Here is a 26528-nt window from a genome sequence, read left to right as displayed (position 1 = left end):
TTAAATGTATTTATGAATTCCTATATAATCATTAAATTTTCATATTCCTGATAAACTGAATTTTGTCTTTGAAAGGCACATAAGTACACCGCAGATTAGTCATTCTTTTTTTTTGAACCCCCAGTGGGTTTTCCACACCACGGACTCTGAAAGCTTTGCCAGATTTTAAATTTTTCAGCAATCTTCATATCTAGCCAATCTCCATATCCATAAGATTTTGTCAAGATCAGTTCAATGATATACATGACCCTTTTTCTTTATTCATTGCTGTAGAGAGACCATGCCTATGAGGCTTTCCAGATTTTCTGAATCTTCCTTGGCCCCTAAACTACTGGTGTAGGAGATGTTAGTCAAGGGACATAGGAATTTAACTCCTTTCAAGATGCTTTTTCTGGCTCAATGACTACTAATTGTCTTCTGATACATAGATTTTCTTCTGATAGAAAAAGTTCAGTTTCATCTAAAATTATCAGCAAGGGGCTACATAGATTAAAGATGATTTCAAGGGACTATAGGCTGGCTTTCTATCATTTTGAATTCATTTCTGTGTGAACAAAGCCTCAGGTAAGCCTTGTTTATGAAAACCAAATGAACTCAATCCTAGAATGTTCATTCCACCCTAGTAATTAGAGCTGCTGATTAACACCTCACATTCACAGCACTTGCATAAACATAAACCTAAGCAACAGCAACAGAAAGTGTCATTAGGACAATCTTAAGAACAAGAAACCTGTCACCTGCTGCTGACACCGAAGTTTGTTGATTGAGCTAAAATATGTTGCTGGCATATAATACTGCAAAGTAACAGCAGAGATCTCTACCTCCCTGCAGCAGATGAAACTGTAAGTCACTGAGAGACCAGGGAGGAAGAGTATAAGGGATTCTGAATTTGGGCCTGGTTTTGCCCTACATACCCTCTGTTCTTGCACATCTTCACTTTGAAGTAATGAAGTGTGAATGGATGTCATTTTGTGAACTGCCTTTCGCCCTTACTACTGAAAGCTCTCACTAGGAAAAAAAAGACAGAAAACTATATGCCTTGCTTTGTGCTTGATTGTCTTTTCTCATACTGGGCTGCATCAAAAGAAGCATGGCCAGCAGGCCAAGGGAGGTCATTCTCCCCTTCTACTCCTCTCTCATGAGACCCCACCTGGAGTACCGAGTCCAGCTGTGGAGTCCTTGGCACAAGAAGGACATGGACCTGTTGGAGAGGGTCCAGAGGAGGGCCACAAAGACGATCAGGGCAGGAGCACCTCTCCTATGAAGACAGGCTGAGAGAGTTGGGGTTGTTCATCCTGGAGAAGAAAAGGCTCTGGGGAGACCTTATAGCGGCTTTCCACTATTTGAAGGGGGCCTACAAGAAAGCCGGAGAGGGACTTTTTCCAAGGGCATGTAGTGACAGGATGAGGGGTAATGGCTTCAAACTGAAAGAGGGTATATTTAGATTAGATATCAGGAAGAAATTTTTCACTATGAGGGCAGTGAGTCACTGGAACAAGTTGCTCAGGGAAGTTGTGGAGGTGTTGAAGACCAGGTTGGATGGGGCTTTGAGTAACCTGGTCTAGCAGGAGGTGTCCCTGCCCGTGGAAGGGGCTTAGAACCAGATGATCTTGAATGTTCCTTCCAACTTAAACCATTCTATAATTCTATGATTCTATACTGTGAGCTAGTCCCCTCGTAGAAGTGGGCACATTGTAAAATTAGATCCTTAACTGTGTCCTCCTCAACATAGTAACAGAGAAGAGATAGCTACATGTGTTGATGAACAATGAATGTTTGAGAAACTATAAAGTGGATACAGGATGGGCAAAAGACAATTCATTAAATATGGTTGGGCTTTCTTGGGTAAAAATATCCCAGGGTTTGCAAAGAGAGAGCTTATGCAACTAAGATCTTCCTTTGGTGATTAAAAAAGACTTTTGGTATGTTTTGCTGAGTCAAACAGGGCACAGTGCTGGAATAGGACGCATAGAATTGATTTTATTAAGATGATTAAAAGGATATCTCACTGTTTTCCTATCCTGGATAGGTTTCTGAGAAAAGTATAAGTTATCAAGATAAAATGAGAGGGAGAAAAAAAAAGAAAAAAAATGGAAAATGGCAGAGATTTGGTTGGTTGTCCAAGAAGCATCCTCTTTATACCCAAGTTGAGAATGTTTTCATCAGAAGCATTGAAAGATGGGTTAAGGTAAGAAAAATGTGTATGGCTGGAGCTGAGAAACTGGATGAGCTGATCCCAACACAGACTGGCAGATTGTGTAGACGTTAAGTGATACTAGCCATTTTCCAATCTAATCACAGACATGTTAGGGTAAATAACTCATTGTAATTTAACATAAGTAGGGGGAAAGAGGATGGATAGAACATGATTAAGAAGAGTGAGGAAAAGAGGTTTGATAAGTAGTCTTTGGTGCTGATTGAATTTTCTCCATGTTTCCCACAGTCATTACTAAGATTTTCTTAGGCTTCGTTTCATTTCATTTTTCATATTTTCATAGGGGAATGACTCATATTTGAATCTGCATTTTCACTTCTGCTCATTTAAGAACCTTGTAAATACCTTAAGATAGAAGTCCTCTATGGGTTACCATGCTAGCCACCCATTGCCAGAAATCCAGTTAATTAGAGTGGGAATTTCACCGGTAGAGGGCAGGACCTATTTACTATTCCTAGTTTTATTTACAATCTTTGGGTTAAAATATGGGACAAATGCGAGCTGAATGTAATTTGTTAAATACAAGGGTGGAACAACAAATAGGTTGCGTATATATTTAATTCTGATTTATTTCCCATAATATATCCACATTAATGAAAAGTCATAATAAAATCTACATTTTAATTTTAATTCAAGATTATTCATGTCCTAATTAAAAGTAAGACTCTTTGTGGGTTTTTTTGGTAATCAGAAATGAGGTCACTGCTGAAGTAGCATGTACATGTTTGTTTTCTGCCCAAGGATTTCAAAATATATTATAAAAAATGAGAACTCACTGTGATCCTGTGACATATTTATTATTATACTCACCTTGAAAGTAGTTAAATAAAAAGAAAAAATTATTTGCTCAAGGACACACAACAAATGGGTGATAGAGATGAAAACAGGAGTCAGGAGTTCCAGCAGTTAACCTTGCAAACACCTAGTTAGTGTACTTTCCAAACTTTTAAGTTATTGTTTGAGGGATATTTTTAAGGTATTACAGCCTTAAATTGCACCTTTTAACATTGTCTGTTTTGGAGGTTGATATGAGTATGTTTTCAACCACGTGACTGCTTATTCTTTAAAAAGTCGCTTGCATTCTTACTTGTTTGAAAACCTAAACTAAAATCTTTCACCAGATTTACTATCTCAGTATTAATCTAGTAGCTAAGAGAACTGCAGTCAACATAGGAAGTTGCACTAGAGTATGGGCAAATATTATGTGTCAGAGAAGGAAAGTATAGAACTACGAGAACCTCAAAGAAGACAGAATGTTATGTAAAATAGTACTGTTACATATACATAAGATTTACTCTTAGTATATGCTGTTTACATATAATGCCTAATAAACACAGTTCAGTTAATTTAATACATCCGTGGTACAATTTCTTAAGCCAGATGTGCATTCAATCTAGCAGAGAAGAAAGAAAAAAAATGAGACAAAGGAGGAAAAAATTTCACAGATCTTAGCACAAACTCTGCTTCTGACTTGTGAGATATAGTTTTGTTTTGCAAGCTTCTTGAATGTTACTAGATAAATTTTACTTCTTTAAGTGCATCTGCTTTTATTCAATGACGTACATTTTGATGGAACTTCTGACAGCGGGGAAAAAAATGAATGTACTTCTTATCCATAGAGCCTCTCCCAAACCATATCTGAAATAGTAATGAACTTGTTGCTCTAATAATATTGACTCAATCAGATCATATGGTGAAACATTTCCAGACATATTGATAAATTCATTGATTCTTCCTATTCTTTTGGTCACTGGACTATAGAAAAAGGGATCACTAGCCATTTGACCTTCATTGTGTATTAAATAAACACCAGATGGTAAGGATTCATTCAGTAAATCTATTCTTTCTTCTTCATAGTCATGTTCACACTGTTGCTTCCCACTGAGTCTTTATCTTTATTTGTCATGGTGCCAAAGCTGCCTCTATAGCACCTTTCATGCATCACAGCTTTCAAATCTTGTCCCATTAGTTTCATTTTGTTTCTATCATAAATAATCTACTACTTTCTCATACACTCTTTCATTACCTAATAATGTTCAGTCTTTGTACAAAAGGGTAAAGTATTAAAAGGTTAGTGAGTACAGTTTGCCCATTAGTATATAGCCTGTGTGACACTTTATTAGAGAAAAATGTAAGCTACAGGTAATAATTAAGCATTCTATGAAAAATCAATACTTTCAATAACTAAGGATTTTTTGTTTGTTTGAATTACCCGTCCATTTAAAAAATGTTACTATCTGGAAGCTGTTAACATGAAACTTCACTTAGGAAGAGTTAGGTATCTGGAATTTACTCATTTTGAATATCTCTCCACTGGACCCTTTTTTTTTGAAAGATATGGGCTTGAGGAGGATTTACAACCTCATAGTTAAGGACTATTTGGATCCAGATTTAGATTTCTAAGTGACCCAAAGATTTTGGTCCTGAACCATTATTAGTTCAAATAGGTGAAAAAACCTATAGCAATATAATTCAACCTTGTCTGGAAAAAGATGCACATCAATTTTCACTCCCTCACTGTACTCAAGAGTAGTAGAAGATCATCATCAGTTATCACATCTCAGATATGTTACTGATTGGAAAAAGACTCCACCCAAATGTCTAATAGAAAATATTTAGTATTGGAATGATATTACCAGTAAAAAGAGAATACAATCAAAATTTGGCAGTTATTTAAAGTACAATGGCATTATCTTTGTATACATACCATGGCCTTTGAAATAATCTTGTGCTGTGAGTTACAAAGCTCACCAACCTTTAAGGGGTTGCGGGTTTTTTGGTATTTTTGGGTTGGTTTTTTGTTTGGTTTTGTTGTTTTTTTGAAAAATTTAGACATTGCAGTGCAGGTATACTGGAAAAGAGAGAAATTATAAGGAAAAACTTCAACTCAGTGGCTTTCTGATAGCAATCAACAAACGAGAGAGTGTTTTAATTCCCCTGAGCACAAAGGAACACTAATGCTGCCAAGAGTTTTGACGCTTCCTAGATCTCGGAGTTTATTCTGTTAATCTGCAGGTAGCATATCTTGTTCCAAATAAATAGTAAAGGCAGTAAACATTCCCCTGTCCCATTACTAACACATCTTTTTGGCATTAGGAAGCACAGGCCAAGTCCCACATGAAAGTTTACTCCCTGTAGCTGGAACAGAAAAAAAAATATTTGATTGAGAAAAGAAGGGGCTGTTTGTGGGGGGTTGTTTTTATTGTCTGTCTATTCTTATCTTCCCCTTGGTACTGCAGGAGTCTGAGGATACCAGAAGAGACAGTGGGATAAATGGCCAGACTGTACAGATCATGCCTACCTTATTGCCTAGGTGACACCCCTGTGCAATCATTTATTGTTGCATGCTCAGTGACTGTGACTGCTCAGTTCACCTGGAGCAGGCAGTGCCGAAAGCCGGGTGCACAGCCAGTTGAAGTAGATAAGTCGAGGAGAACAATGAAGTTCAAATGCATTTCTTAATCATGATTATTTGCTCTATTGTCATGACAGAAGCCTGGAATGCTTTCTGGATTAGCCCAAAGAAGCAGCCACTTTCTGAGGGTGAACGAACTGTTTTAAATACGTGCATCTTAGTTAATAACCTGCAAAAATGTGTTGCTAATGAAATAATAGCTTTGGTTTTACACTTGACTAGAAAAAAAAAGTTCAACATAAAAAGATAAATCTTTAGCGCTTGCTACTTCCTTGTGTGCACATTTTCAAGTATTACTCCCATGAACAGCTTTTTAACTCGGCGTATATTGCAAAGAATGGAAATTTAACATTGAACCAAACGAAACAGAATACAGTGTCACTGCTGTTCTGCATTGCTTAACATTTTTCTTTCCTTTGAAAATCTGACTAGAGAGACCCATTGGTTTTGTTCTTTCCCTGGCTCCAACACAGAGCTAGCAATGCAGCAGTTGTTTATTGTATCCTCTGTGATGATTACTGGTTCTAACCTGTTTAGTCCTAGGGGGATTTTAGTGATGTTACTCACATCTTATTTTAATTTTGGTTTTAGGTTGCTTACAAAATGACCAATTTGTCCTCTGGACAGTCTCTTCTGGGTGACATTTAAATTAAGAACCAGACTGAAATGCAACACAAAATTGATATTTCAATTTACTTTCTTGTAGTTACAATAACTGGAAATGGTATTACTTGGTCAAGGTTATTTTGTGTCCTTAGGCTTCAAAGCAAAAATATTTGGTGGAGGAGGAATGATGTCACTTTAAACCTGCTATTTAGCTCTAAGAGCTGAAAAAGGCAGTGTAACCCCCTCATGCATAAATATATCACCTTAAGTTTATATTTCACTACTTTTTAAAAGTACTGAAGAATATGCCACAATATGTCTTGTTCTAGCAGCTGAAAAATTATGCTATGACTAAAATGACATCATTCTGCCTCCCACAGAATGTTTTGGCTCTGAGAGCTCAAGGAGCAGATGAAATTAACATAAAATGTCACTGTCAAACAGAAAGGAAGAAAAAATATTAACATCTTCTGCATTTCTTTCACAGATCTGAGTAGGAGGTCACCATAAAGCATGTGACAAGAACTTTGAGGATGAAATAGAGCCTTTTGCTGCAGGCCAGTACAACCAGAATTGTTGAAATTTTCAAAATAGGGCTTACTGTAAATCAAGATGGTCTGCAGGATTTGTGTTTCTTCTGTCCACAACAAGTTGCTCCACAGAACTCTTTCATTTATCTTTATATTAACATTAGCCAATTTTCAAATTGTTCCAAAGTTCAGTTTAGAATGATCAGTAGCATTCTAAACCGAGATAATGAACCTAGTTCACACACTTCAATTTTTTTTTTATTCGTATTGTATCTGAGAACGTCATACAAAAATTATGGTCCCATTGTAGTAAACTACTCTGTGGTCAAATAGTAAGACATTCTCTGACTTGAAGAGTTTAAGACCCAGATATCGAAAAGGATGTGGTAGGTTGGAAAGAAAGACAGACAGCAACCAGGAGGGTGGGAGGGCACAGTAACAAACTGAACACAGCTTCCCAAAAAAAAAGATTGAGGTCTCAGCTTACAATATTTAGCCAGCGTGAAACAGAATTGTTTCGGTGGCTATCATAGAAGACTTGTGATTTAAGAGTCAATGCCCCTTTCTATCGAATTTTAACAGAATTTCCTATGAATAAAGTTGGCGTGTGCAAATCTTGAGGCCGTTTAACATCAAGTAAGGGGTGGTCTAGGTGTTGATAGAGAACTTAGTAAGCAGGAAGGCGTAACATGGAAACCAAAAGAACTGTTTTGATCATGCTAATTCAAAGTGCCAGCTACACATTCGTGAGAGATCAAGAAGGTAGGTCACAATGCTGGATGTGGGTAGGTGTTTAGTCAACAGCTAGGATTGTGAGATCCTGACATAAGGAGCGAGGTGCAGAGAGTGAAAAATTACTGATCAAGGGCAGAGTAGTAGGAGCAATATACTGAAAGAGGGAGGCTGGAATGGGAGGAGGCATGAAATAATGTTTCTGAAGGAATGATGAGAAATGAGAACGGAATAACAAGTGAAGACAGTGATAGATAAAATTCATATCTTTTAAAATATCACAGCACTGTAAAATAAAGTGGAACTTCTATGTTATATCCAGAAAAAAAGTCCTAACAGAGTGGTGCAGATGGCAATAACCACAGAATTCTTGACAGTATGGTTCTCACTATTTTACTGGTCTAGAAAAGACTGGAAGAAACAATATTAGCCACTAAGTCCAATATAATGTAGACTTGATTTGGGTTGGGTTTTTCTGCTTTTTTTTTTATGTTTTACCTGTTGTTTATAGGGAATAGAGACTCCTTGTATTTCATTTACTCTCTTGATAATTATTGTAGGATGAATGAAGATACAGAAAATGCAACACAAATAGAAGATGTTTCTTTAATAATCATCTAAATAATCATCTAAATAATCATCTAAAAGTCAAAATTATTAGAAAATGTCATATTTTGCTTACTTGGTGCAAACTTCCTTCCTTATTGATTTTACTCATTAGCGATCAAGATAAGTATTTCCAATGTAGCTTCTAACTATTTTTTCCCCTACAACTATTAAGGATAGCTAGGCTTGTTTATGGAACCAAATAACTGAAACTGTGTTGGCATCCAAATTCACAAGGTGTATATATTGCTGACCAAATGCAACGCAAATAGATACAGAGAAGAATCATTGCTTATTTAAGTTCTTCCACAACAAAGGCAGAAAAAGAATTAGAAAAAGAGGAGAATTGGAGGTAGAGACAAAATTCCTGCTCCCCCTGCCCCACACACAACCTCCAGTATATGAAAAAATTCAAAGTCAAAGTAAAGGTTTGAGGGTTTGGCCACAAAGGTCACCCAAGTGAGCAAATTCAATGGCAAGAAAACAGTGTTTTGACCTTCCAACATGAATTTACTTGGCAGAAATATGATGCCTAATAATAGAGGATGAATAAAAAATAGATAAAAGATGTCACTGAGAAGCAGAACAGTATGATTTATTCAGGTATGCGTAATGTATAGGGAGTTTCAGACACTTACTGAGGGTTAAGTACGTGGTAAGAAAGCTGAAATCTTGTGGGTGGAAGCCAAAGTTTGAGTCTCAAGAATCTGATGGAAATCACAGTTACACTGAAGAACTAGCTATATGACAAAGCTAATGAAGAGAAGAGAGAACAAAGAGAAACTGGGCTTTCCAAGAGGAGGTTGACCCAACAACCGATTCCTAAAACTGCATATAATCCTTACCCCTTTCCCCACCCCCTCCTAAAAAAACAAAAAAGTCCTAATGCATATTCTCTTGTAGAATAAGTGAGCGGTGACTTGTGACTTCAGTTGAGAAAATACTGATCTTTCCTAGCTGTTGATTTATAACAATAATGGAAGGATTTATGCAAACCCAGGGTACTGAGGAGTAGCTAAAGAACATTTATCACAACTTGAGCCTGGAGATCTTCTAAGTTGCAAAAGCTTGTGGAGTAAACAGACGGAGAGGTATGATGATAACCCTATCATTCATAGATTACTATGGTAACACTCCAGATTAGGTTGATATTTTGTGGTTGAACATGCAATTTAAATGCAATATGGTGATATCTTCCAAGATATTAATTATGATGTTTGGCGTCTACTGAGTGTTTAAAACACTGCTTTTACTGAAGACAGACTGAATGACACAATTAAATTGTTGGAAATCACTGCCTGAAGATGGTGATGTTTACCTAAGAGGTAAGGAGTACACTGTGTCCAGAAAAAGCTCCCTGCTTGAATTTCAGCTGTCAGTATCACATAGCCAAGGGTCATGCAGCAGCATACTGAGTTTGTCAGCTCATCCAGTGCCACACTCATGCTGCATGTGATTTCTCAGGAACAGATACTTTAATATTTCTTATTTGACACTGTAATACATTAAAAGATTTCTATGAGGAGAAAATTGGGAAGCAAATACGGAAGTATATGGACGTTCAGAGATCACTTGCCGGCAGTTTTTAAAAGTTTTGACTGTCAACAAATGAGGAGGATGGAGCGTTCCTCCAGAGCAATGCACTTTAGTGCAACTTAGCATGTATGTCAGTCTTTGAAATACCAATTTCTCTGACACACTAGTGTAATAAATTTTATGAAAACTGACAAAATAACAGCAAAGAGAATGTTTAGCTGTAGAAATTAGTCTTAAAAAAACTTGGTAAATTTTCATTCCCATGTCAATTATTAACCTACCCCAAGATGATTCGTATTTACAAATACACATACATTATTCAGGCATGCACAGCTGGCCAGGTCCTGAGTTCCTTCATGTAAAAATTTCATTACTTTTAATCAGCTAAAGAATAAGGATTTTTTTTGATTGTGAGAGATCAGAATCTGATCTACTTGGTTTATATGGTACTAAAAGTAATACTAAACACCTTGATCTTCTAGGAGAGTTTTGTATTACATTTAAATTGAAATGCTTTAAACTTTTGCTAGCTGTTATCCTCGGTCTGACATAAGAAATAATTAAATTCAATACAAAAATGTGAGATTCAGGGACTTAATTCTCCAGGTTTAGAATGAAATGTAATAAAAATATTTTTGTATGTCAACAGGGTCAAATTATGCATTGCTGTCCAGCAAACAATAAGTGTTGATCAAGGAAAGTCTTCAGAGTCTGGGTCCACATTTGTCTTTGAATATTGTAAATACTTTCTAAATGGGTAGGTATACGCATGCACACAGACTTTCAATCTCTGCTGTAAGCATTCGATATAAAACTATTCCACTTAGTCTTTATGCATAAGTGCTAGGTTTTAGAATTACAGCTGCATTCAGAATCAAATAAAATTAGCAAAAGGCTTGTTTAAGTTCCCGTTCTCAGCTTCCTATTCAGATGCTTGTATATTTTACATATTCTATAATATAAACCTATATTCTACCTGTTAATAACACTCTTCCGCAGTTTGTCTCTCAGCCAGATTTATCTTAGTACCATTACAGTTGAAAGAACAGCATTAAGGAAGCCTTTCTTTTCAGTTCCTGATTGTGATTGCTAGCATATCAAATTTATTCCCTTGTAATCCAGATCATTTTCCAGAAGCTTTGAGAAGTGTATGTAGTAGTTTGTTAGAGAGCGCAAAGAAACCCTACACTGACAGACCAAAAAGCCCTTCGACTGTCACTTTATGTCATTAACAATTTCTAAAACCATTACAGATGGGATGGACTGATTAGAACTGAGGAGGGAGGATCTTTTTCCCAGCCAAAAATATCCCCTGAGACTTTTCCTGCATGTGAAGTTTCTAATGATTAATGGGAGAAAAATAGGACCGCCTGCCCCACAGTTGCCACACACTTTATTTAGGAAAGAGGCTATTTATATTTGGTGATCTGCTTGCATTGGATGTCTTTAAAAGTTAAATATTAGCTGGATAATTTTTTAAAAGAGCTAGAAAAATAAAAAACAAGCTCTACACTCTAATTGCTCAATTTTTTCCTTACTTTTCAATATTCCCTTTTTAGTAGCTTCACTGTAATTTGTATAAATGGTGCTAAAAGACTAAAATGTTTATCTTCTCCCCCCCACACCTCCGTTCCTTTCTGATGTTTTATTTCTGTAAATGAAAGCTACAGCTGGAATATTGTTTTACTACAAATCTCACACCACTGTCGGTTGTGATGTGACACCAGAGATTCTTATCTGTAGGCTGGGTTGGAATTATTAAACATTCTCACATTGTGCAAAGTGTTGAGGATGAACAGCAGTGCAGTGAGGTGCATCCAACACTTCTGTGCTTCCCACCTGATCCTTGAAATATGACTCCTTTAAAAGGCTAATATTTGCTTTATATAGAAGTGACAATATTCAAGCACTAACATGTACTGGAAATATTGCTGAATTATGTGTTCCTCTAAGTTCTTTTCAGAAGAGGAAATTTGTAGGAGGGAGGAAGAAAGAAGGAAGCTCATTCAAATAAAAAGAAGGAAAATGTATTATTTCTACCAAAAGTCTCTGCAGCGTTTTTATAAGAGGAGACTTTCCAGTTAACCCAAGTGATTAGCTTTCTTGAGCCGAAATGTTTTAGCACCTTAAAAATAAGGAACTAAAAAGTGAAGCAAAAAATAAATTTCTGAATGGCTGATTTTATGGGTTTTTATCTGACAAATATTGTTGTATTCACAGTGTCTTCATTTTCACAATAACTATTAAAATGAAAACACTAACAGCACCATGGGTTCAAGACCATCCTAACCACTTGAACAATAAATCTGCACTGCTTTTATGGAAATGTCAGCATGAGGTGTAGAAAGGGAGTGAGAACAAACTAGTGTTTCTTCTATAATTACATATACTTAAAATGCATGAACTAAAGTTAGCTCACTAGTCTAATTCTACTGAGCAACTGTATACCACGTCACATGAATCAGATTTTACACGGCAAAAGGTCCACAATAATGCGACTGTCATGGACATGGAAGTCTGACAAAACACCTAGATGCTCTACAAATGCCTGACACAGATTAGATGATTTATTTCATTATGTTCTACCACAAGGTGGTTCAGAAAGAAGCTATAGGGACAAGAGAGACATAGGAATGCGTCCAGAAGTACCCTAGCTTTCCTTATACTACTACTAGGAAGCAGTTGCCTGAAAGAGAATAATGAAGACTGGGTAAGAGGAAGAACCCAATCCCAATTACAGTCTGGTTGGGACGTTTAATTTTATTGCTGCAAAAACAACCAATGAAACAAAAGTTTTCTCTAGCGTTTTCTTCATTTTTTGTGTTTTTTTTTTTTCTTCTGATTTTTTTTTCATTCTCTGTTTGTGTGGATTACAAGACCTGGTAATAGGACTACAGAATTACAGCACAGTAACCTATCTCTCCTGTTACACGTATTCTAGCATTGCCACCTCACCCAAAATATCCAAATAATAACATAGTGCCTTCAAACCTGGATCAGCTGGGAACCGCTAGGGATGGAAAGAAAATAATTCTAATCCAGCATGAAAATTCTTCTGTCAGAATTTTTATTTCTATGTGAGATACAATGATATATGTGCAAGTATATGTAATGATTATATAGTTTCCAAGGCTGTGCTGTTGGTGGAAGTAACAACCTAGTATACTTAGTTACTACAAGTTTCAGGCAACTAAAGTCAAACAGGACATGAACTGAAAGTGAAAAAAGTCTTTCTAAATTGTAACAAAGTTTAGAAGTCTACCTAAAAATTGGTTGTTCTAAATTATATTATATATACTTTTATTTATTTTTATATATATATAAAAAAAAAAAATCAAGGAGACTAAATACTAGACATGAAAACTGAGAGTCCAAAACACAACATAGTTGGAAGTTTACATTCTCTGTTTCCTAAGTCAGTCTAGTAAAAACCCAGACACTTGTTAGTTTTGGGCATACCTTTTTTTTTTTCATTAATGTTGTCATGGCAATGGGAAATTTTTATTTTTGGAGTGCTGAGCAGCCATGCTCAAGTTAAAATCAGTGGGAAGAGCAGGTGCTCAGCACCTTTGAAAATAAAGTTTAGTGGACAGTATAATTCGTAGTCAATGTTTTTGATGATGTACATTTGAGTTAGCAAATGCAGATGCTTGTTCCATGTAAAAACTTCTTCCTCATTTAGTGAGTTTATCATCCCCTGAGCTTTAACATTCTGTATCACAAATCTAATTCTGATTATTACTCCTGGGTGGGTGGAAGGTTCAATTTGTACTTCACACTACTATCAATACTACTGTTTGAACACGCTTTTGTCAGCTTGATAGTTTTGTTTTCATAAACAGTTGGTGCCATAATACTACAATTGGTCCTGCTGAATTTGTCCATGTAAATTGGGAATACTTCAAGCATTTTGAACAGTGAAGTAAAAGAAAGCTGCAAAAGTAGATTTTCTCAATTAGGCTTTTTCTAACCTTAGGAAAAGTAATGTCTTAAAAATATTTTTTTAAATTATTATACAGTCAAGTTCTGTCTTCTAATTTAACTTCAGAAATATACCTTTCAAAGAGGTGTTTATTGTATGTACTCATTAATGTATATAGAAGAGCTATCAAAGACAACAAAAGGAATATATGTGGTAAGTCAGTCTTTTGATTTTGTCACAAATCCATGCCTGTTGTTCTGTTACAAACATGTGAGAATGTTTCAAGAAAAATGGTTGAAACTTATAAATTAAAGGTTCTTCAATATTGCATCTGGCTGTAACATCTAATTAACATTTTAAAGGCTACAGTTTAATTTAAATGAATGGCAGGCCTTTGACTGCTCAAGACAGCTCATGAACATGATTACAACAAAGTAATTTCCCTTTGTCAGATACAGACTTTCAGTAATAGTGTTCTCTTAGCTTAATAAAGTTAAGCACCACTTACAATCGGCACTTCATTTTGCTTCTTTCTATTATATAGAATGGTGGTTGTTCAGTTCTTATAGCAGCCATCTGCGTAGGTGTTCATTTGTACTCTCCTGCTGTGTGGGTACTCTGTCTAATTCCCAAGCTTCTAGCTTTATAATAGTTTCACAAAATGCTGTTTGAATTTTTATAAGCTAGTTTTCATTATCATTAGTTGAATGTTCCAAAGCTTTATGCTGCCCAATATGGTTCTATTTTGACTCATGTTTGTATGCATTGATAATGTCTCTGTGCTGTAATATTAGTGTTACAATATCCACTGGAAGAACTTGTTGTATAAGTAAGTTGAAATTTATAACGTTATAATTTATTCTATAATCTTCCCTTTCCCCCCCAAATTAAATAAAATTACAGATATATTTTGAAATCATGATATAGTTTTCATTTAAAAGTTTGATTCCTTTTCAATGCAGCTGCAAAATTTGTGCAGGTTAAAGATATCCTAATGGGTAATGTGTAATCCAATAAATTGGAACATTCTGATACTGATTTGTCACTATCTAAGACCCCTTGTTGCTGTTAGTTCCTGTAGTTCTGCCTCAGACAAAAGGGAAGGATGTGACGGAATGGTATTCTGTCATTTTTTCCGTATTACTTTGCCCTCCTCTCTCAAGTGAATTCAGCCATTATTACCACTTTGCTTAGAGGCTGTTAGAGCATTCCACAATAGAAGGTCCCCCTTGTGTTCCTCAAACATGTCTTGCATTCCCTTGGAGAGGCATATTTGGAGGAGCAATTAAGCATTGTTGTTTGCAGAAGAAAGCAAGACATCTACTAGTATTCTATACTTACATGAGGCCCTCCTTCTTAGGATCCCAGAATGCTCTAGAAGTATTCATTAAATTTACAGCACTAACCAAAGCATGTATTTTGCACATGTATATTATATTTGTGGTGTGGATGATTAAACAGAGTCCTGCAAAGGAAAAATGAAAATTACTTGTTATGTGATTTTGTAAAAAATCCCCAAGTAAGTGGCAGAAATGGAGTGCAGCTATCATGGTTCTTAGTATTTCTCTGTCGTTTAAAATCCACAGGCATTTGGAAGAAGGAATCACATTTTGCCTTAGTTATTTACTGTTGAGGGAATAGTTGTTTCAAAATGTATTACTGTTCAGTATAGCCTTTTAAAACTTCTATTTGAAACACATACAAAATCAAGAAAAATCAGCATTAAATCACTGTTTTCCTCAGTGAATATAGGCTAGTTGTAGCCATTTATCTAATTTAGCTTTCCCACCCTATATTAATGGAGTCATTAAAAAATAAGTCATCCCTAAACTGGGGTACAAAATATATCCTTAAATATTCAGGAAATTATGTTTTTACTTGGAATTGTTTATAATTTAATTTATTGATTAAATATTCATCAAGTTTTTATATTCTAGAGCTTTGAAACAAAAACACATGTAGTTGAAAGTATTTTTTTAAAATAAAATGACAAAGAATTATGCAATAATGTCCTAAGTACTTGTCAGAAATATTTTGAAACAATAATCTAAATTCCTAGATGTCTTGTCATTTGCCTGTCATATCTCAGGCAAACTTTTGCTATTTTGCAGTGCAAGAAACTTGTACTTTCAGTAGATTCACAATATCATCCCTAAAACTGAAGATGGTATTGCTAAGAGCGTAGAAAAAGCTCCTTTTTCAGGTGGGAAGAACAGACAAGACTGTGAAATCTGTTGGAGTTTGGGTATGAGTTTCAGTCATGAATGCTGCAACTTAGCTGAGAAATTATTTTATCAGTCACTGTGTACTGTAGATCTGAAAAACTAATGGAAGAAGAAGAAATACAGTTGTCCCAATGAACCTGAGAGGAAAAAACACTCCTTCATCTCTGCTTAATAACTCTCAAGAGTTATTGTTTCACTCTACCACCACAGCATAAATTCTGCTGAGCAGAAATTCCTGTATGCCTTGATGATGCATACCAATCACTCTTAGAGAATGTACTTAATTTTTTTCACATTTTAGGAACAGTAAAGTTGCTTTGCCTTAAAATCCCTGCTAGAAATCCCTACCCTATTAAGTCAAGGAGAGTTCTGGGTTTTTTTACTACAGACAAAACTTCACTTTCTGTTCTTCATTTAAATATCTGAACATCAGGGAATCCTCAAGTGTGTATCTTGGAATAGGCGCTATGTAGTTTATTCTGAGGTTAGGCGTTCTGTTAAGATTGGATCTTCAATGGCCTGTTTTTCATAAAGTACAAAGGATTGTAAGTAATTCCGTAAATCAGACTGAAAGTGTGAGATTTTTTTTTGCTCTAGTTCTGGATTCAGTACATGCTCACTAATCTAAAACGCCCTGCATGAGCCTGAGCCTGAGCCTGAGCCTAATTAATTCAACGATCTGCAAACTCCATGAGTCTTATGGCAACAGCAACAGACGATGCTTCTTAAATTTACATCCTCTAGAGTGCACTTAATAGGATCAGAGCAGTCACAGAGAAGAATACTCAGTTATGGAATTTGTTTCTACCAGTAATCGAATTGAGTATGATTCTTTCCATTTGCAGACACCTGCAGTCAGAAAAAGAATATTTTCTTATTGAGCATTAGATTTGTCCTGTAATGTCTACAAAATGATCATACAAATAAGAAGACCTCGAGGAGGAGGAACTGTATTTTTACTGCTGTTATGACTGGGGCTTTGCACAAGAAAATTTATGTAAATAGCTCCAGAAGAATGATGGGCATTTTGCAAGTACATGTGGAAATATATATATTACAACAATGCGAATGCCTAGAGATGAAGTGAAAAACTCAGGGGTCTTTGTGAGTTATTTTATGATTCAATTGACTTTTTTGTTTCAGTCCTCCTAATTAATTCTTAAGCTTTAGTTCATAATAAGAAAACAAGTTCCACTTTTTATTTATTTTTTCAGTGTTAGCTGAAAAGGACTAGGACTGCATCTCAATTTTTAAAGTACCAATGAACCAAATATACTTTTTAATCTTAGAATCTACTCACAAAAAGTGCAGATGGCACTACCAATAAATGACTGTCATGGACCAAGATCTTTTCTATGCAAATGACTAATGCATCACTACAATTCTGTCAGAGCAACAGAAAGAGGCTGCCAAAAAAGAATCATATCATAATCAGTGAGTGTTCCTGATTGTTCACTGTTTGTAGCACATATGGATCCTCTGAAATACAGAACACCTACCTAAAAGAAATACTCAAATCATTATGCATCATGAACTTTTGCATGTGTTTAGAATGTTTTAAGGAAACTATTTGGTCTACAATAAACAGACATATTTTCCCAGTGTCATTACAGCAATAGCTGTGTTAAAAAAAGAAACAAAAAAAAAAAAAACCCGACTAAACTAAAAAAATAAACAACATGTTAGAATCTATGCTTTAATTTACAAAGCAATAATCAGGACACAGTTTGAAACTGAGCTGTCTCAAGCCTTTCTCATAGGCTCATTGAAATGTATCTATAGTGTGAAAAGTAGATATGTAATAAATGTCTGAGGAACAGGAAGGGAGGAGGAGGTAATTATTCTACTTATGAAACTTTTTATTGTGTTGATCGTGGAACACAGCTGACTTCCAACAGTCTGGTATCCAGTGTGAGAGATCAGTAGACCCCAATGTCTATACGGCAATTAAAAAGATATCATTTTGCATAAACACTATATGTTTAACAGAAACTTATGAGATATCAAAAACTGCATATAGAGCAAACCAATTAAAAGGGAAATAATTCACAGAATTTTTGAAAGGTGACAAAAATACAAGAGATAAAATCTAGTTCTATTGAAAACCTCTGACAAATTTGGAAGAGGCTCAAAGCAAAGATCAGACAAAATAAGAGTATTTCTTGAACACTCCTTTAAAATGGAAATACATGCTTAAATCAATTCTTTTTATGAGTCCCTATAGCACTGCGAGAAGAGCTTGACACCCTTCCTCTCAAACTGGCATAGTTTCAAAATAGATGGGTTTGACTGGGGAATGAGTTCAGAGGCTCCCTCTCAACACTAAAACTCTATCATGAAGAGTATACTCCAGAAAACAATTTAGGAAAAAAAGTAGATGTTTGCTTTTTCCAGAAGCCGCAAGGATATGGCACTTAAGAGGGAAACATCTACTGCTGGGACAATTCACATGCTTCAATAGTTCAGATAAATTTACTGAAAGTAGGGAATGTAGGCCTGCGCTGTAATAAAGGCCATTTCCCTGTTAATCATGTTATAGTTTGAGTCATCTGAAGATATCTGTCCTTCCGGATTTTGCAGTCAGGCAGGCCTCCAAGATGGAAGAGATTTTAAAGCTAGATTAGACTCCTACAATCATTTTGTCTAAAGTAACCTATTAGGATTATAGCATACTCTTCAAAAAGTTATCCCATCTTTATTTAAAAATTTGAAGTTACAAGAATTTCTTTGTTCCAGTTGTGTTGTTGTGTTCAGTGTGGAATTTATGTCTTGTCTGAATACGTCTAGTTCTTCATTTTTCATTCACTGAATCATGTTGGATTTTGTTTTCTTAGGGTAACAAATAGCTTTTTTTTTCATTTTACATATTCCTATACTCTCAACAAATGCCTTTTTAATCTGCTTTTAGATAAATAAACCAGATATAGCAGCTTACATCTGAATGGAGAATGCCTCTGTATCTCAACCTGTTCTGCTGCATGAATTCTTTCCTTCATTACATTTATAAGAAACCCCTGCAAATAGCGTTCCACTCATGCCTTCATTATTGCCATGTAATGAAATTGTCTTCCTATTCATCTCACCTAATATTACTCAATGTATGGGTATGTATCTATTCTGAGCTGGTCAGGGTTCCCTCTGTAACTAAAGGAGAAGGAAAAGTAATTCTACAACGTCAATCATCCTATTTTAAGAAGATGACTCACCCTCTGGAATATTTGTATCTCTCTCTTAACTATACAGGGAGGCCAGACTGCTGGTTAGATGAGATTTCTATCTTTCAGGCAGCTACAATAGGTGAAAAGATTCCCAAGTATATATGGTGAGTTATTTCCATTCCTTCACATGAGACTTGATTTGGTTAAATGAATTAAATGTTATAGGCAAAACAGATGGGAAAAAGCCTGCTTTGAAAATCTTTTTGAAACTTCAACTCTAACCACTTTGCAGCTTCAGGACTTAAGTAGTTGTGTATACTCCCACCAACTTGTATTTAGGAAGCTGAGGCGCTTCACTCAAGAACACACATGTGCAGGTAGGCAGTTTTGTGAGTCTGTTTCTTCAAGGAGCTATGCAGAATAATCGTTCAAAGCCTTCACAATATGGATTTAGCTATTAATTTTTTCATAGCTTAGTTTGTCATCAGGAAAACAGATAATATTTCTCTTGTTTGTTGCATTTGCTTGCTAACTGTATTCTCTCACTTAGTTTACAATCTGTTTTGAACTAGGGCCATGTCTCTGCTCTGTTTCTGCGGCACCTGAAGGTTGTGGTCTGTAGACAATATTACAATGCAAATAATTACTGTTTGACACTCTAAATACTCTTTGACTATTTAGATTTTGACACCTGTTTTTTACAACATCTAGTGCAGCAGATCTCTGATCTCTTTTGGTATTTCCAAGTTCGCTGTCATACAAATAAAAACAGCATGAAGGGAGTTTCTTTAGAGTCTTAAAGAGGTTTAAGTTCAATGAGAAAAGCAAGTTTTGCTCTTTTAGTCCTGGGAACCAGGTTTAACTGTCCAAGTTCTCAGGTAATCAAGGGTGGGATCAGAGTGGATCTGTAAGTACCCATGACATTGTGACAGACCAAAAGAAGAAAAAAAAAAAGTAAGACCAAAACATTCCTAGCATAACCAGTGCTGAATGCTTTAATCTCTTAAAAATTAATCTGGAAAAATTCCCAGATCATACATCTGTCATGCTAATTTACAGAGGCTGAAGTCTAAAGGAGAAGCGCTGAAGAGTATCATTCTTCCTCTCTCCTTCCTCTGTTCATCATGATTACTCCCTCCCCCTCAAATGTTTCCTGGCTACCTGGCAAGTTTAAGCATGAACACCTGTATTCTAGCTAGAATTTGTTGTATGCTGGTAGGTGCCATTGTCAGTCCATCTGTCCAACATTTTTCTTACGCATTGTCTAACATCACACGGGCTGGTATTTGTAGTTGGATTCTGCCACAGAGAAGGAACAGGACACAACATATTTGTTCCCCACCACCACCTTGATTATTCCTCCTACAATATCTGCTATAGTTTGGTTTATTTTTTTTTCCTGTTAAAATGCAGCTGTGGTACTGTAAATGTCAAGTCATCCTCAGTCATCTTGAAATCGCAGGGGTTTAGCTCTGATATCATGGTTCGATGTCAAATACAAGCTATTCTTGGTTGCCTCCAGTTTCTGTGGCCAGAATCAGATACATAGTTACAGGCATATATAGATCCTCCTAGTTCACAGAAGCTGCTGGAAAGTTTTTTTGCTTTTTATCAATATCCAGTCTGGTTGGTAACAATTTAGTCTAAAAAGACCTATTCATTTTTCACTTTGCAGACTTTTTGTTTTCCCTTTTTTCTTTAGAAAAGCTGTGGTAGTTATTGAGATAGATGTAGTAAGTGTCACGATGCTACAAAAACGTTTTAACTTCTATTACAAAATATACTAATGTTCCATCTTAACACCAAATTAATTGCATTGCACTGACTGACACTTAAATGGGATTTTTCTGTCATTCTGTTGTCAGTCTAGTTCATCAGACACAGAAGTATCTAAAATGAGGATGTGTGAAAAGTTTAGAGGTTCAGTAGTCAATTTAATCTTCTCATTTTAATCATTCATAATCCAGTTCTTAAGAGGGCTTAAACCACTCAGAACAATTCTTCTTTTTCTTATATTATTACAATTTCTTTTAATATTTTTATAACAGAAGTTGCAAAACTAATGTGAGCCAAAGAGCTTTACTTCCTAAAGAATGAGTTATGTTAGACTCAGAGCTTAAAATTTGACCAACTCAGTATGCTTTGTAGCATTGTTTGTGTAATGCTAGAACAGAAGGATAATTTTTTCGATTTAATTAAGTCGCTTAGAAAACGACACTTTTTTTATAAGCACCTTTGGGCAAATCTGGAGAGATATCCAGTTCAGATGTCCCTAGTTCAAGAGCTGCAGCTTTAAAGGGGACAAGTTGGCCTTTGTAAAATGATTTGAGAAAACAAAATTATTTTCAAGTGTCTATGCTTCCTATAAGCAATATGTATATATCTATAAATACATATATAAACTCCACACACTGAGTGCTGCCAACAGTCACTATGAATGAAATGCAGTGAGAACAAGCAAAGAAAGCTTGGTTGCCGTCTTATGGTTAACCATTTTGTTACACCCATTTTTTTTTAAATTCACAGATCTACACTTTCCTTTTCATGATGAATTCCCTTTAGTGGCATACGTTAAAAGAATTTAGATATTTAATTCCAAAGCTGTATTCCTGAAATTCCTGTTCAAATGTCATGTAGTAAAGAAACTTGTGTTTCAGAGATGCCGCAAGCCTAACCATGTTTCCTTTGTACCTGCAGCTCCGTTTTATAAATTGGAGCCTACACCATATTTAATAAGATCAATGAGCTTGTTACTTCCTATGCATCTGTTCTGAGAGAGTTAAACCAGTGGAATATGCCTAAAGCTGACACACTGGATTGGGTCGTGGGCCATTCACCAAATGGTCGTGGGCTTCACTACAGAAATGGAGCACCTGAGCACTTTACTTTCACCATACTTTTTGATCATTCCTTCTGTTTTGAGAAACTGCCACCTTGGTAAATGTAATTAAATGAAAGCTGTCATCAGTGAGAGAATTTCTGTTTGTATCAAAAGGTTTTTGAGTCAGTCACTAAATAGAGAGCCATTTTAGATGCCATTTCAACATGGTCAATACTTCTGTTTTTACCTTTTACTTACTAAGAATTTCTACCTATAAAATAACAGTATTGAAGCTTTAGGGATGTACTTTAACAGCTCTAAAAATGTTGGAGAAACCCTAGCACCAACAATCTGCTGGCATTAAAAAAAAGACACTCCAAACAGAGCCATTACTATTTTAATGCTGCTTTGTAGGTATTTTAATAGAATGTGTAGCCACAGAAAAAGCATACACAAATAGTAATACAAAAGGCCCATGTTTTCATTACCACTAGAATGAGTGAACTGATGTTTGCAATGTTCTGCTTTGTATGTAACTTTACTTGGCAACAGAGGCAATATTTATAGTAAAGTCTATCACCGCTTATTAATGTTATACATTAGAGTATTTTGCTACTTCAAAAAATGATGTTAAAATATGCTGAAACATTTTCAAATAAATCAAGAAAAAATGATCTAACAATTTATTAATTGTATTTCATTGTTTAAATGGTAGAGCATGATGAACCATTGAATGAAGCAGTGTAAATATATTGATTTCATCTATGTTAATTGTTGTAAGCATTTATAAAGCCTTAATGAAGTCTCAGGGGAACAATTTCCCACCTTGTTTATTTAAAAATTGCTAAAAAAATTTATTCTAAACCACAACTTTCAAGTCATTTGTGTAAAAGCAGAGGACTAAGCAATTCATTTGTGATATATATGTTTATGCATTCCTGATTATGAAATATCCTTCTTATTAGGAAATTTCTGTTTGATGCATTTTAAAAATGCCTGGAGATATAATGTTACTTGCTTTCTAATGCATAGTAAGAAAATATTTTTTCCAAATATTATTCATTAGATTTCAAGTATTGAGCTGACAATTTAATTTTCCTTGAAATGAATACACTAAGCAAAATAATTGTATAGACGAATAATTTAGTCAAGCCAGAAGATTTAAAGCAGAGCATATTTCCTCATAATCAACTGTGGAATTTAAATGTGGAATAGTTTTACACTAGCAGTGAATTTTCATAGGAAAAATGTTAGGGTCCAAATCTGAGGTGTCTTCTATATAAAAGTTGAAACAATTCTATTTCAAGGAGTTATTCCTTTTGTTTTATTAGAGAATTGACAGTTTTTCTGAAACACTGTCAGTTTTCCTGCAGCACATATGTTCTGCACACAAAGTACCTAAAGGTTATTTCCACTGGACAACAACTGTAAAGTTCAGGTATTCAAAATAAGGTTCATAAGTATGGTAGACTGTACAGGAGCCCCAAATAATTCAGTCCATCACTTTCACTTGGAGATTTGATTTGTATTCTGTGTGGAATCCACTCAGGCTTGACGGGGAATAACCAACCTTGTAACCCAGCAGGATTTTCTTTTTCTTTTACAAGCTTCCTAAGGCTCCATTTTGCCACAAGGCCATTCAGGTCATTCATGAAGATAAAAGTTTAGTTGCTGATGAAAGGGATGCAGGTTTTTGCAGCTGGAGTAGAGGTGCAAAACCCAGAAGACTGGTTAGCTGCTTTGGAGGAGGTGCTTGGACAGATTAATATATTACAGGTGCTATGCAAAGATCTTCAATTTTAAAATGCCATCATTTAGTCCTACCATGGAAAACGGCCACCTGTAACTATTATTGAGAAGTTTTGTATTATTTCTTCATGTTTTCGAGATTAAATCTGTCCATTTTTCTCTCCCATTTGAAAAAACAGCACTGTAAATTCTACTTTCGATATCAAAGTCTGGTAGGAGCATGAACATTCAGAATTTGCATGGACATCTGCCTTATGGATCCCTATGAAGATGCAAAACTTCTCTGAGAAAAAGGACTTAGTAAACAATTTTGCTGATGAAGTGCAAGCTAGAATAGAATTCAACTTATTTTCCTGTGTTGTCTTCAGCGCTGACAATGTGGAAAAATTAATAGTAACTTGTATTACAAAATAAGCAGAGCTGACTGAGAACATAAGCAAGGTTTCATTTTTCTTTCATTTACCCTTTTGCTACTATTTTAGTTTAACATTGTTTACTATAACTAGTCTTGTACCAGTGCACCTGATAATCAGACAAATACTTTTTTAATTTAGTAAGTAATTGGTGGCTTTAAAAATCTCGTATGAGGCTTTATAAATCCTTCCCTTCTTAATAAAAATATTTCTAAAGATACAAAAGAAATACAAATATGTTCAAATTAGTAATTTAAAATAACTTTTCATTTTCTTTGTTGTTGTTCTCATGGTGATTTTTCCCAAGTTAAAACTCTCTTTTGTTTATTGGTTGATAAATTTTATTCTTTACAGATTCTTTGTAATTTGTAACTTAACCAGAATGTGGTACTGCAATTGGATACAGTATTTCTTATTGCTAGATGAGAAGATACACAATTTAATTCTATAAATTAAAGATAGCCTTACGTGTTCAAGTTCTTAGTTTTTACATTATTTTTCTTAGAAAAACAATGAACGTAATGATTATGTTTTAGTCTGGATTTGAGTGAAGTTAATTTTGTACACAAATTTGAAAACAGTTAAATGCAAAAATTAACAAGTAAAAATTTATTTGTTAAGCAAAACTATTAGCTATGTTGCATAAATAAGAAAACTATTCAGGAAAGTGACATTTGTGTGTAAACAAACAGCGTCCTAGTAAAAGCGAAGTAAGGGAAGTAGCCACCATTGCGTTCCCCGGCAGTCTGCTATCACAGGCAATTGCTTAGTTCTCACATTGAGACCTTTCTGAACCGGTTTATTTAAAAAAATAGGAATTATTCATGGTCAGTGAAATTAATTGATAGTTTTTCTTTAAAAATTTTATAATAAACAGATTTCAGCCTTTCATTATTTCTTTACCTCTCAGTTTCTCATGTTGAGTAAATTAGAGATTTAAGAAAACTGAACTGCATTATTCCCCTTTTTAGTCATAGAAGAAGCTGACTTGTTACTTCAATACACTATAGACTCAGGTGCCTATTTAGTTTTGTCTCCAACCAATGGTTTTTCTTTCTTTGAAATGTTGGCAGCTAACTTACACCTAATTGAATAACCTTTTTAAAATTATTTTCATGTAAGAAATGGGGATCTCGGGGTATAGATTTTGTGACTCTGCAGATAACAAAGAAGAGAACCTGCTACAAAGAAGGTCCCCGGGCTTATAAAGTCATATTATCAATTGGTTTTACTTCTTTGAATGCCATATAAAAATTAGTTTATATCCAAAATTCTCAGCCATGTGCTGAGCTGCATCTTTCTCTGAGATGCTGAATGTTCCCTTGTTGTGTTTTAAGCCACAATGACATTTAAGAAAGCCGAGACATTGCAACCCTCAAAGGATTAAAATAAATCTTTTGTTTTGGTCAAGAACCTAAGCGTAGACAGCATGTGCCAGAATGGAATGTCTCCTCTTTTGTACTTAGCTCATTTTGCCTAGTAGTGAAAGCATGTTCATTTAGAGCTCAGCCTCTTATGAAATCCATACCAATTGCACGTCTGATAGGCTCCATTGATTCTCCAATAACATTTACACAGGGATTGAGGATGGATAATAATGAGAAATTTTAAGAGTTATAGATTTAAATGCAGCACTTTGCTTTGGAAGTGACTGGTGAATACTCTTCAACATGTGGTTTCAGTTGATTTTATTTTGATCCATCTACAGAACACCTAAATACTCTTGTTTTCATTCAAAAATTAGTAACTGTTGAATACCGTCAATCTCTCTAAACCAATTTTAATGTGAAAAATTACCATTATCAAACAAGACCCACTAATGCTTAGAAACTTAATTACCAAGCAAGTACCCCCAGCTAGCCTAACAATATCTACCCAAACATTTCAATTCTGCTTCCTATGAAGCAGAACCTTATGAGTTCTCTATATGTTTTTTAATATTTTTTATTTGTTTGATCACAGTTCTCCATGCCCCTTTCTGATTTCTGTTGTTATTTACACAGGTATATTTACATGTGTTTCCATTTCTGGGATCTCTGCACAGAGACTGAAGTAAAGCTAATGACATGCATGAAGCCTACTGTCATGTAGGTATTGTGGTATGGTATGTGCTTAGAAATGTTCTGCTGTCCTTATCATACTAAAGGCCAGGTCTTTTTCCATGTAGGTAGAAACACAACTGAGCTACCATGTTTCTAACAATGGCAATTACTTACTCTGAGTCTCTCAGGTAAACTTTAGGCCTGAGAGAGATGTAGGCCCACACCCACCCTATCTAACATGAGATTACTTGATGTAGGGAAGTAATAACCCCAGCCATTTAATATTAAAGGGAGAGAAAAGTACCTCCAAGACTGGTTCAGCTCTTCAAAAACTTTATTGCCATAACTGCAAGACCATCATTGCAATTTGAAGCCAGACAAATTCAGATTCAAGATAAAGCACCCATTTTAAATAATTAGAATAAGTAACTACTGGAACAACTTGCTCAGGAAAGCAGTGATTTTTGCAGTGCAGTAGATTATTTGGAGCATTTTCATAAACATGCCTGGATATTTTTCTGAGACATAGACTTTTAGTTCAAATACATTGATTCAGTC

At 35.3% G+C, this 26528-nt stretch overlaps 1 long non-coding RNA gene across 1 annotated transcript in view; it reads left to right on the top strand.

Moving 5' to 3' along the window:
* Nucleotides 1-19032: 19032 nt before the first annotated feature.
* LOC128909597 (uncharacterized) overlaps nucleotides 19033-26528 on the top strand; it is a 42670-nt gene continuing 35174 nt past the window's right edge. Inside the window, exons 1-2 of the long non-coding RNA XR_008466425.1 lie at nucleotides 19033-19109; nucleotides 25932-26015. This is a non-coding gene — a long non-coding RNA (uncharacterized LOC128909597). The remainder of the gene's footprint in view (nucleotides 19110-25931; nucleotides 26016-26528) is intronic.

Source organism: Rissa tridactyla, chromosome 4 (assembly GCF_028500815.1).
Source record: "Rissa tridactyla isolate bRisTri1 chromosome 4, bRisTri1.patW.cur.20221130, whole genome shotgun sequence".
NCBI classification, from domain to species: domain Eukaryota; kingdom Metazoa; phylum Chordata; class Aves; order Charadriiformes; family Laridae; genus Rissa; species Rissa tridactyla.
This window is presented reverse-complemented; position numbering and strand designations above follow the sequence as displayed.